Here is a 13,076-nt window from a genome sequence, read left to right on the forward strand (position 1 = left end):
TTTTAAATCGATTTTTGTAAAATTTCAAATGCCAAAGGTAAATTGAATGTAAAATAAGATGATTTTTGGTCTTTTGTATATTTTCAATTTTTTTGGTCAAAGGTTTGACCAAAAGTCAAACTCTAGTTGACTTTTCACTAGGAGTTTGATTTTATGATCAAATCTTTGAATTTTCTGGAATTTTCACTTCTAAAGTGAAATCAAACTTGAAAGGAATCTTTTTATGCAAAAAGCCCCAATTTGACTCGGGGTTGACTTTTGGTCAAAGGGTTGACCAAAAAGTCAACGCGAAAGTCAACCGTTTGACTTTTCGGGTTTTTGCATGAAATGAATAGAAAAACGACACTTTTTATTCAAGAAACGGGTTCCGTCGCGATCGAAAACCATAATCTCGAATTTTCTGCTTTTAATGATGGGTCGGCTAAAAATTAGGTGTCAACATAATGTTGGCTTGGTCAATGGCTATTCAAAGGATAGGCATTCTGAGACCAAGAAAAAGGATTTCATCATATCTGACTTCGAGTCTACAAGTTAAGAACCTCGAGGATAAGACAAGATATTATTGCATACACTTCTTTGAGTGATGGCTTCTTGTCATAAAGTCATGTTTCTTCTCTCAACATCCCAATCTGAAGAGTCTTTGGGGAGAGGTTGTATTGTTGGTATTGGGTAGGCTCAAAAGGCTCATTTGTTTGAATTCAGGGTTTTCATGAAATTGTTGATCTTCTTGGCATCACCACCTTTCTTTTCTTCTTTTTTCACTAGAGATCTTATCTTCTATGAACATCATAGTCCTCTAAACATTCATCACAATCTCTTTCTTTTGATCTTCTTGGCATCACCATCTCTCATGATATTGACTTTGCTTTATCACGACCTTTTGTCGTTTTGAGCTTTCTTTTGCACTCTCTTTTCTTTCTCATTTTTCTTAGGCATTTGGCCTTGCTTTTACCAGGCACACTGCTTTTTCATGCCCCAGACTCCTTTGTCTTTGATCTTTTTTGAATTCTAAGGACTCTGTGTTCTGCCCTTTTGTTTTCTATCTATTAAAGTGGATCATATGCTCATGCTCCAGTGTGAAGAGATGATCGCCAATTTAGGGTTCTGAAATGAATATTCAGGCTCAATTGGGCTTTGCCAAAGGTAATGTGTTTGGGTATAAGAAATGAAGTGCTCTTCTTCCTCTTGGGATGTTTTGAGCTTCCATATGACTTAATATGAAGTTATCACAGAAAGATTGATGCAAGAGTATGCAATAAAATCTTTATTGATTCTATTCTCCATAGCTATCAATCCACAAACCTCCTGATTTGCCCCAATGTGGGGTAGTTCTTAACAGGGTTGTTTTGGGAAAACTTCTCTACCGTTTTGGCTCAAATTTGGTTTGCAAGGGATAAGCATGTGTTTGAGATAGTGAAATGATTGCCTTTCATCATTTCAATCCATGTAATCATTACGAATATCCCCTATTTCCTTTGGATGAGTTTTTCTCACTCACTTCAACACTTTGACTTTGAGTGTATAGGGGACGTGTTTGGATATGGCTTACCTTTCATCATTTGAAGGTCTTTCCATTCGATTTAATCCAAACTTTCTCTTTGAAATTTTTCAAAGCCTTTTGTCAAATTATCCCTCTTAGGGAATTTTGATGCTTAGTGCATTTTTCAAAGAAAGCGTGTTTCAAAATTTTTGATTGAAATATTTATGAGGTATTTTCCTTTTCAAAACAATTTGTTTTGTTTTGCTCAATTTAGTGTCATTCCGCTTGGGGAAGAAAAAGTTTGATTTTTCTCTTAGAAAGGTAACCTCTTTAGCACATGCCCTCACGATTTAGGGATACCTGTCTGATCAATTTATCAAGATCTCTCTTGTTTGCATGTTTTTGCTTTGGTTACACTGGGGATTCTTCTATTGTTGCTCCCTTTCTTTGTCTCTCTGGGGATGATAAAAATGAAAGCACATTAAAGGATATCAATGGAAAATAGAATTGGAAATGACACTTCCCTTTACTATTTGATAACTCCATTGGGAATTCTGAAATCATCAACTGGTTCAGATTCTTTTTGCTTTCTTCTGCAAAACAAATAAACATGTTCATGAAATGCATGGCGTGCGTGATATGCATGATATGCACATGTTCTAAAGTGACCCGAATCTTTTCTTGAATGTTTGTCTTCATTTCATGGGTAGAAAATCTTGATAGCATCTGCTTTTACAGGATAGGCCAATTCTATTCCTGCCATATCTAGAAGAATCAATGTTCCTCCCGGAAAAACCTTCTTGACAATATATGGACCCTCATAATTCGGAGTGAATTTGCCACGAGGATCTGAATTGCTGAAGATGACTTTCCTGACTACTAAATCCTCTGTTTTGAAATTCCTCGGTTTCACCTTTCGATTAAAGGATTTAGCCACTCGTCTTTGATAGGCTTGTCCATGGCATATAGCTCTTAATCTTTTTTCATCGATCATGTTGAGTTGCTCATATCTTTGTTAAATCCACTCAGCTTTTGAAAGCTCTAACGGGGATAGTATCCTTAACGAAGGAATTTCTACTTCAACGGGTAGCACTACTTCCATTCCGTAAACCAAGGAAAATGGGGTTGCTCCAGTTGATGTTCGAATTGAAGTTCGGTATGCCATCAGAGCATACGGCAACCTTTCGTGCCAATCACGATAATTTTCGGCTGTCTTGGCCAGTATCTTCTTGATATTCTTATTTGCCGCTTCAACTGCTCCATTCATTTGTGGACGATATGGAGATGAATTCAGATGTCGAACATGGAAGTGCTCAAGTAAATCATCTACAATTCTGTTGTTTAGATTTGAGCCATTGTCCGTAATTATTGCTTCTGGAACTCCGTACCTAGTAATGATGTCCCGCCTGATGAATCTTGTGACATTCTTGGCAGTAACATTTGTGGAGGAGTTTGCTTCAATCCATTTAGTGAAATAGTCAATAGCAACCAGGATAAACCGGTGTCCATTTGAAGCCTTGGGGTTGATTGGACCAATCATATCATTGCCCCACATTGAAAATGGCCATGGCTCGGACATTTGACGCAGCTCATTTGGCGGTGCATTGATTTTATCTCCATAAACCTGACATTGATGACAACATCTCACGTGTTGTCATCCAATAATATCCTAATCTCATAATCTTTCGGGCTAGAAGATGTCCATTCATGTGCGGTTCACATTCACCCTCATGAATTTCTTTCATGATCTGTTCAGCTTCTATAGCATCCACACATCTTAACAGGGTTGAATCGAATGATTTCTTATAGAGGGTTTGACCACTGAGGAAGAATTTGTTGGCTATCTTCCTTCTGTCACCTTGTTGGCTTTCTTCAGGGAATTCTCCTGATTGAAGATACCTTTTGATGTCATGATACCATGGTTCGTTGTCGAACTCTGCTTGGACCATCATGCAATGAGCTGGTTGTTCGAGAATATTGATTCTCAATGGTTTTATATCCATACCATCTTCAGCTTGTAGTAAGGATGACAAAATTGCAAGAGCATCTGCAAAATGATTCTGAGCTCTTGGAAGATAATCGAATGTTACCTCTTCTAAACTTTCTATCATCTCTTCTAAATATCTGTGATAAGGAATCAGCTTGGCATCTCGAGTTTGCCATTCACCAGTTGTTTGCAATATGATGAGCATAGAATCTCTATATACTTGCAACCTTTTTACTCTCATTGAAAGGGCTAATTGTAAGCCGTAAATGCATGTTTCGTATTCAGCGATGTTATTAGTGCATGGAAATACCAATTTCGCAGATACCGGATAGTGTTGGCCTTCTGGGGAGATTAGTACTGCCCCAGTTCCTGATCCAGATAAGTTGGTTGCACCGTCAAAATACATGGTCCATTTATCGTCGACTAATGTCAATATGTGGTCATCAAGTCGTTCTTCAGAACTGGCGTTATTCTGCGAATTTTCTGCCAACATATCTGCTATCGCTCGTCCTTTAACTGACTTTTGGGATGAACTTCTGATATCGAATTCTGATAACAAGACTTGCCATTTTGCCAATTTCCCGACCAAGGAGGATTTCTCAAAAAGGTATTTGATCGGATCATTCTCGGTCACTAGCAAAATTTAGTGATAAAGGGTGTACTGTCTTAATCTGTGTAATACCCAAATCAATGCAATGCATGTCTTCTCAACTGCTGGGTAATTCACTTCTGATGTTGTGAATTTCTTGCTCAAGTAATAAATGACTTGTTCTTTACCATCATTTGGTCTTCTTTGTACAAGCACCGCTCCTAGCGACTCATAGTGAATTGTCAAATATAAGATCAATGGGACTCCAGGAATTAGTGGTACCAACACTGGTGGGCATACCAGATATTCTTTGATCTTGTCAAAGGCTTGTTGACATTCCGCATCCCACTTTACTTTGGCATTTTTCTTCAACAGTTTGAAGAATGGTTTAGCAGTCTCAGAAAGCTGATATATGAAACGAGCAATGTAGTTTAATCGCCCCAACAAGCTTCTCACTTCTTTTACCGTAAAAGGAGTCTTTAAGTCATATATTGCCTTGGTGTTGGAAGGATCAATTTCGATTCCCCTGTTACTGACCACAAATCCTAGCAGTTTGCCAGATTTTGCCCCAAATACACACTTGTTGGGGTTCAGCCGCAACTTGTACTTTCTAAGTCTTTCGAACAATTTGTGAAGCACTTCAACATGATCTTCTCCTTGTTTGGATTTTGCAATCATGTCATCCACATATACCTTGATTTTTTTGTGCATCATGTCATGGAACAAAGTTACCATTGCCCTTTGATACGTGGCACCAGCATTTTTCAAACCGAAAGGCATCACCTTATAACAAAATGTGCCCCATGGTGTTATGAACGATGTTTTCGCCTTATCTTCTTTCTTCATGAGGATTTGATTATATCCTAAGAAGCCATCCATGAATGAAAATGTTTCGAACCCAGCAGTGCTATCCACTAATACATCGATATGTGGAAGCGAGAAACCATCCTTAGGGCTTGCTTTATTTAGGTCGCGATAATCAACGCACACTCGTACCCGACCATCTTTCTTCGTTATGGGTATTATGTTGGCAACCCATTCTGGATATGGTACTACTTCAATGAAACAGACTTTGAGTAATTTCATCACTTCTTCTTCTATTTTCTTCGTCAATTCCGGCTTTGTTCGCCTCAGTTTTTGCTTCTTCGGTGGAATATTTGGATCAATCGGCAAAGCATGTTCAACTATGCTTGGATCAAGGCCTGGCTTGTCAGCATAAGACCATGCGAATATATCTTGATATTCTCTGAATAAATCTGTGATTCTTTCTGCTTCTGTTGAGGGAAGACTTTCTCCAATCTTAACCTCTTTGGGATTCTCTTTATTACCCAGATTAATAGTGATTATTTTCTCTAACGTGAGTGGCTTTGATTCTTCATGACGGATCCATTCCCTTCTGATCCATTCCTCATCTTCATTATCCACTTCAATATCGCAAGTGATCTCCTCGGAAAGATTTGGGTCACATATGAACCTATTATGGATATGTGAATGCTCATGCCTGACATGTAACAAACATGATTAGTAATTGCATACAAAGTAGGTAACATACATGGTCTTATGAAAAAAAATTTGGAAATTCATTTTGAAACTTGTTTTGAAAGAACATAAAGACAGAGCTAGTCCTCATATACTCAGACTTCCTTGCTCTTAAAATCATTTTCGCAATGAGGAGCAATATGGAAACCCAAAGCCTCATGAATGAGGATAATGTTCATCATAGGTTTGGTTTTATTTCTACATGTCCTTAACAAAACATTTGATCCATTTTATTGAATTGAAAAACATGATTACATCTACATCAAAAGGAATGAAATTGTAGCTGAACTGAAATTGCAAATGAAATCACAAGAAACTTGAAATTGCAATTAACAAAATGCAATGGAAAGAAAAGTTTGTAGCAAAAGTTCAAGAGAATCTTCCTACTCCAGTGCGTAGGTATTTTCTGCCTCAGTTATGATAACGTTGATGGTATTCTCCTCGAATAAGCTTGGCAGAACAGATTCTTCCTCTGCATGTAAGTCTTCTTCTTGAAGTAGCTTGGAGGGTCCAGGAAAAGTTTCCTTGATGTGGATCTGATGATAGGGAAGCTCTCTAGCTTTGCCCTTCCATATGGACGGATTAATAAGGCGATCACCTCGGCCTCTACAGCCTCCATGGTTCTTTCGACCTTGGCCTTGGCATCCATGGTGATCTTTAGAGTTATTCGGAATATAACCTATTCCGTACTTCATTCTTGTAACGAGAGGAGTGATAGGTTCTTTGATTCCTTAAGACTTTGATCCAAGACTATTACCGGGAGTAAATCCATATTGGCATAACATTCTTCCAGACATAATGGATGACTTTGAGAACTCCGGGGATTTTATGATGCAACCGGCAGGAATTTGCACCATTGAGATCATTTCGAAGGAATGATAACTTGGTTCTTCTTTCACTTCGGGTTCGACATACGATATTGCACTCTCCTTGTAAGTGATGAAATCTGTCTCCCCGTGTACGGTGATCATTTTGCCATTAATGACAAATCTGACCTTCTGATGGAGACTTGAAGGAATGGCGCCAGCCATATGAATCCAAGGTCTTCCGAGTAACAAGTTGAAAGTCTTTAGAATATTCACTACTTGGAAGACGATCAGGAAAGGCACAGGGCCTATGTTTACCTCGAGCTCAATATCACCAATAACGTCTTTCTTCATTCCATCGAATGAGCGCACGATTACCATAGAAGGTTTGATGAGCTCCTCACTAATCCCCATGCGATGCAGTGTGCTTAGTGGACACAAATTAAGTGCGGAACCATTATCGATCAGCACCCGTGACACCTCCTTGCCCCAGCATCTGACGGCAATATACAGGGCTTTATTGTGGGAATGCCCGTCAATTGGGAAATCTTCATCAGAGAAGGCAATTTGATCCTTCAGAAGAATAGTACCAACAAAGTCTTCCAATTGTACTTCATTAATCGTCTCCGGAACGTGCACCTCATTGAGAAGCTTCATAAGCACCATTTTGTGGCTTTCTGAAGTCTTGAAGAGATCCAACAGAGAAATTTGTGCTAACATCTTTCTTAGCTATTCAATTACCTCGAATTCGCTTGTCTTCATGACTGAGAATAACTGTTTAACATCTTCTTCAGTCACTTCTTTCTTTTCGTGTTCACTTTCCTTCGGGACATTACATCTCCCTAATCGGGTTATGGCATCAACTTCTTTGGAAGAGTAATCCCAAGGTACACACTTAGTGTCAAACTTTTCTTTTGGAGGGAAAGTGATGATCACAGGCTGCGTTTCTTCTTCTTCAATCTTTAGCTGATCAATGGGAAGTTGAATAGTGATCGGTGTGACGGGATTTTCCTCCTCCTTATATTTATCTACCTCATCAAGCTTGATTAGAAATGGTGTAATCATGGGTACCATGCTTCTGTTGGCTCCGTCAGCATCCATTCCACCCCAACCATCATGTGTGATTATTTCATCTTTGAATGCCATGAATGAGGTGTATATTTGACACGGTAATTATAGTTACCGCTGTCTTGACCCAGATAATCAATAACTTCACCTTGTCTTCGTGCTTTTTGAACAAATCGCCTATCACCTCGGCGAGTCTTTTTCTTCTTTTTCTCTTTCTGATTTTCATTTTCCTCGAGATTCAATTGGTTGATCGGGACCTCATCTATGCCACCCCATCCGTCCGGTACAATGTCTTCATTTTTTAACGCCCATGGTGGTGGTGTATATTTGACACGGTAATTGTATTTACCGCTGTCTTGACCGAGTAAGTCTACAGTTTCGCCTTCCTTGGCTATTTTTCGGGTGAAACGCCTTTCACCCTGACGGACTTTTTCTTTCTCCTTTTCACCCTGATCTATTTCATCTTGAAGCATTTCTTTCTTGGGTAGAGCCTTCTCCTCAGAACTGGTTTCATCGTCCATACCACCCCAGCCATCAGGCACAATTACTTCATTTTTGAAGGCCCATGGCGATGGGGTATATTTTACTTGGAAGTTATATTTTTCGGAGTCTTCTCTCAAGTTGTCTACAATCTCACTTTTTAGGAGTGCTTCTTGACAAAAGCGAGCATCTCCTAATCGAGAAGCTTTAATCTTGACTTCAAATTCATCCTCATTATCGGTCTTGATCACTATTTCCTCATCATTGATCATGTTTACTGTATTGTGCTCAGGAAGAGGATTCTGATGTACATTTGGCTCGGGCTCTTGAAAGTTCAATATCTTCTTGTCAATGAGCTGTTCAACCTTGTACTTTAGAATAGGACAATTATCCACATCATGTCCCCTTTCTCCCATGTAATAGGTGCAAGTTTTTGACTCGTCATACCAAGAAAATCTCGTAGGATTGTCTCTCGATACTTCCTTGGCCATCAAATGCCTTTCCAGAAGCATTGGTAATAGCTTTGATAAGGGTCGGGGCAACGGTGTATATTGCCTCACGGGACTTTTATTTGGCTCGAATTGCCTTGGAGTTTTCCAAGCAACATTTGATTGCTTCGAAAATGATGCTTGATGAGTACTTGGGCTCGACACCATAGCCACTTCTCGGATGGGTTCTCTGTCTTTTTTCCAAGGGTAAGGCCTTCGTGCTGCTGTTTTTTGAGCCTTCTTTTCTTTCAAACCCCATTTAATTCTCTCACCTACTTTGACCAACATGGTGAATGTCTGACAGCCTGATACATGAAGCTTGTCATAATACTCAGTTGGCAATGATTTTAGAAAGAGCTCAATGAGCTCATCTTCACTTATGGCGGGCCTTACTTGTGAGGCAACGACTTTCCATCTCTGAGCATAAGCTATGAACCCTTCATTTCTTCGTTTCTCAGTTCTGATGAGATCTTATCTAGTTGGGAGTACTTCAACATTAAACTTGTGGCAAAAGAACACTACAAGTGCCATAACTTATGTACGGCACTCACTTTGGTGCCATAAGTTTTTTTTGGATCAATTTAGTGCTAAAATTTTTGAAAAACGATCACTTAAGTGCTAAAATTTTTGAAAAACGATCACTTAAGTGCCAGCTCCGGTGCCGTACACAATTTTTCGCCGAAAATCCGACGTGGCATTTTTTTTATTAATTTCTGAAGCTGACGTGGCTCGCCGGAGATTGGCACTTAAGTGATCGTTTTTCAAAATTTTTAGCACTTAAATGATCGTTTTTAAAAAATTTTAGCACTTAAGTGATCGTTTTTCAAAAATTTTAGCACTGAAGTAATCCAAAAAAAACTTATGACACTTAAGTGATCGTTTTTCCTCCGACTTGGCACCAAAGTGATCCGAAAAAAAGTTATGGCACCAAAGTGATCTCCGTACACAAGTTATGGCACTTATAGTGTCCTTTTGCCTTAAACTTGTACTGGCAAAGAAATTCTCCCGCCAAATGATCCCATTCAGTGAAGTCTTCTAGGGCTATATATCATGCAAGGGCTGCCCCTCTCAAACTATCTTGAAATGTGCTAATAAGAAGTGGCATGTTGTCCGAATATCTTGCCATCTTACAGAGATAATACTTCAAATGGCTTTTGGGACAACCAGTGCCATCATACTTGCTCACGAACTCCGGTTCTTTATAGTTTTCTGAAACAACCACATTTGCGTACGGTGAGAACTTGTCGAACCTTTGAAGCTCATAGCCCTGACTTGCTAGGCATTCTTCAATTTTGGCCAATCTCTTGGGTAGCGAATGATAACCATTCTGTTCCGGAATGAGTTCCTGAACCAGAAATAGATTTTTCTATTTCTGATTCCTGGATGAGTTTCTGAGGAAAAAAACCTGTTTGATAACGACCAAAAATTTTTATTTCTAAACAGAAACCCGTTTAATAACAGCACAAAATTTCTATTTCCTGAAACAAAAACCCGTTTGATAAACAATAGAAAATTCTATTTCCAGGAACAGAAATCCATTTTTTTAGAAATGGAATAAAAATAATTAAAAAATCCGAAAAATTCATAAAAATCTCAAAAAAAATTCAGAAAATCCCAAAAAATTGAAAAATTCCAGGAAAAATCATCAAAATGTCGAGAAAATAAAAAAAATTTAGATTTCGGGAAAATAAGAAATTTGTTTAATTTTTTCAAAAAAAATCAAGAAATCAAAAATTTCAAAACTTCACAGAATTGCTTAGAATACCTGTAGCCACCCACTTTGAGTAAAATTTATATTTTTTGAGGTGCCCAAAAAAATAAAAAATAAAAAAAAATTTAAAATTTCACAAAATGGCTTAGAATACATGTGGCCACTCACTTTTTGAGTAAATTTTAATTTTTTTGAGATGCCCAAAAAAATTTTAAAAAATTGAAAATTTCAAAACTTCACAGAATGACTTAGAATACCTTGGCCAACCATTTCAAGAGAAATTTAATTTTTTTGAGATTCCCAAAAAAAAATAAAAAATCTAAGACAGCCCCTCGTCACTTGATGTTTGGTGAAGAAATTAATGTTCAAGAACTTTAATCACATCCGTACGTGGTGGTAATCACTGAAAAAAAAAGAACGGGTCACTGGCTAATGATAACGTATTAAGGCATGCTTTAATTTACTCAGATGGCAATTGAGGGTGTTCAGTGTTTGCATTTCCCGCAAAGCAAAGGATATGTTGGTTACAAAGGTCTAAAGCTTGTCTTTGAAACAAAGCTATCAACTGTGATTCATCCATCTGTAGTTCTCACTCCCATACTTCTGCATTACGTCGAAGCTTGCCTTTTCTTTTTCTGTTTTATTTTGTGGCAATTTGTGAAGAAGATTCCACAATCTATAAATAGGACTATGGCTTTTCTGCTACTATCCGAGTGGATCTCACTTCCGAGGAGTTTTTGGTCTTCACCAAGGTCAGAGACAAGTTACTTCCTGATTCAATTTTCTCTGTTCCTGATAATTGACTATGGAAGGAGCACTTTTTTGCTCATTACATGTAGAATACGACAGAAGTTTCAGAAATATAACCCAGGAACATATCAAGGTAGACATGATCAAGCGAAAAGAAAATTTGCTATGAGTCAAATACTCGAGTCAGTTGCCTCAATTTGCAATATTCATGCTTTTGCATAAGATAGCAGCATGCACACAAGATTTAAGACCTCTATAGACTATACACAGTCTCTCAGCACAAGAGATCCCGACTTCCGCCATATAAAGCTCAAACTGATGAACATTTTAATCATGCACGGTTATTGCAGAGCTCATCTTCTTATTCCTCTCAGCAAAACCGCCGTATGAAGACAATCAGGGGAGGCCACAAGTCACAGTTCTATCCGGTTTCTGCTCCTCCATCACATGGTCTCCATTAGGAGTCCTTTCGCCGCTACACATGAAAGTGGGCTTAGAGATGGAAGGCGTTCCTTGATCAGAGATAAGAAGAACATCGAGTATAGTTGGCTTGGCTTCAGCCTTTTCTTCTGCCATAGCTTTGTGAGCCGAAGCATCATGATCGGCAACATCTTCTTGATCCCTGAGGCTATCTCGGAAAAGTTCAGCGAGTTTCTTTTTCTTACTTGTTGGGGAAGGCTTGGGAACAAGGACAGGTGCTTTGTCCCGAGGGGCATTCTTAACCAATTGTGTTCCCCTGAATAAGGATGGGTGGATAGGAGTGTTTCCACGGGAAGGAGTACTCCCACGAGAAGGAGTGAAATCTGCAGTAGAAACAAGAATGAGCACACAAATAATAAAAAGAAGTATTATAGAATGATATAAGCCAGGAAAGAAAATGATGACACAATAAACAGCATATCTCGTGAGTAAAGCAAAATCTTGCTCCTTCTCTTGTTATTTTTCTTCCTTAGGATTGAACAAATATAAGAGTCAGGAAAATCTGCATAGCTAAAATAAGTGCCACGACCTCAATGACAGAATTTGCCATGCAGTTGTTAACTTTAAGGCATATGATGATTAAAAGCAAACTCATAAAGATGATGAGAGACTTCAGGTAAGTTCATGATGCTATATCAGGTATGGAGTTGGACAACTGCACTTTGGCTGGACAATTATCAATCGATTAGAGATCAGTGCTAGTTGCAGCCCCTGTTCTTAATGTCAAGATGGTCTCAGGTACATTTTTGAAGAGACTTCAATTGATTTCCATCAATTCGCTCAATAGAAGACTGAACACCCAATTCATCGCCCCCTACCCAGAGAGAGAGAGAGAGAGAGAGAGAGAGAGAGAGAGAGAGAGAGAGAGGAATTTGTGAGTGGTGCATACTAATTAAGTGAGAGTGCTAAGATTGTTGTCTAAACCCTGCCATTTTTTAGAGGGGAAATCAAAGGAGTGGCGGTAGCTTAAAAGCGTCCTCCTTAACCAAGAGCAACTTAAATTGATAAATGAAGCAGGCAACTAAAGAAACAATAAACAAACCACGAACCACCACACATGTCACCATTGACACTGAAAAAAACATCTTCACAGTCGGACTCTAACCAGGGCTTCGAATCGAAGAAAACATCCTCTTTACTGTCGGCATTTGACAAAGATATATTGTTCCAGTTCAAGCATTGACAATATAAGAAAATTAAACCACACCTAGGAAAAACACAAAGCACGCATTCAGATTTAAGCATCAAGAGAAGCAAAGCGCATTGACCCACTCAGCTCAAAGATCAAAACCAGTAATTACATGATAGTTTATTCCTTTAGTCAGCTAATTATAAAGACAACAAAGCAGAAAAACTAGTGCTGCAAACATCATCACCGCTCTCTAATAGAGCAGGGGAGGCCAGATCTGGGGGAGGCCGAGCGGCCTCGCCATGGCCGCCGGTCGACCTCGCGGTCGCCCAGGCCGAGCGGTCATGGCGGGGTCGCCGGTCGACCTCGCGGTCGCCCAGATCTGGGCGACGGCGAGGCCGACCGCCGGCCTGGGCAAGGCCGAGCGTCCTCCCCCAGACTAGGGGAGGCCGAGCGGCCTCGCCCAGGCCGGCGGTCGGCCCAGCCGTCGCCCAGATCTGGGGGAGGCCGCTCGACCTCGCCCAGGCCGACGGTTGGCCCAGCCGTCGCCCAGATCTGGGGGAGGCCGC

At 39.5% G+C, this 13,076-nt stretch overlaps 1 long non-coding RNA gene and 1 pseudogene across 1 annotated transcript; one reads left to right on the forward strand and one right to left on the reverse strand.

The window, feature by feature from the left end:
* LOC115670816 (oligopeptide transporter 1-like) overlaps positions 1 to 13,076 on the forward strand; it is a 48,698-nt pseudogene that overhangs the window by 15,731 nt on the left and 19,891 nt on the right.
* Positions 11,042 to 12,571, reverse strand: LOC130138255 (uncharacterized). Its single transcript, XR_008816649.1, has 2 exons — positions 12,436 to 12,571; positions 11,042 to 11,679 (listed from the first exon to the last, which is right to left on the reverse strand). It is a non-coding gene; the product is annotated as an uncharacterized LOC130138255 (long non-coding RNA).

Source organism: Syzygium oleosum, unplaced genomic scaffold (genome assembly GCF_021117445.2).
Source record: "Syzygium oleosum isolate NSW1041296 unplaced genomic scaffold, Sole_v2.1 Sole_v2.05, whole genome shotgun sequence".
In the NCBI taxonomy this organism is placed as follows: Eukaryota; Viridiplantae; Streptophyta; class Magnoliopsida; order Myrtales; family Myrtaceae; genus Syzygium; species Syzygium oleosum.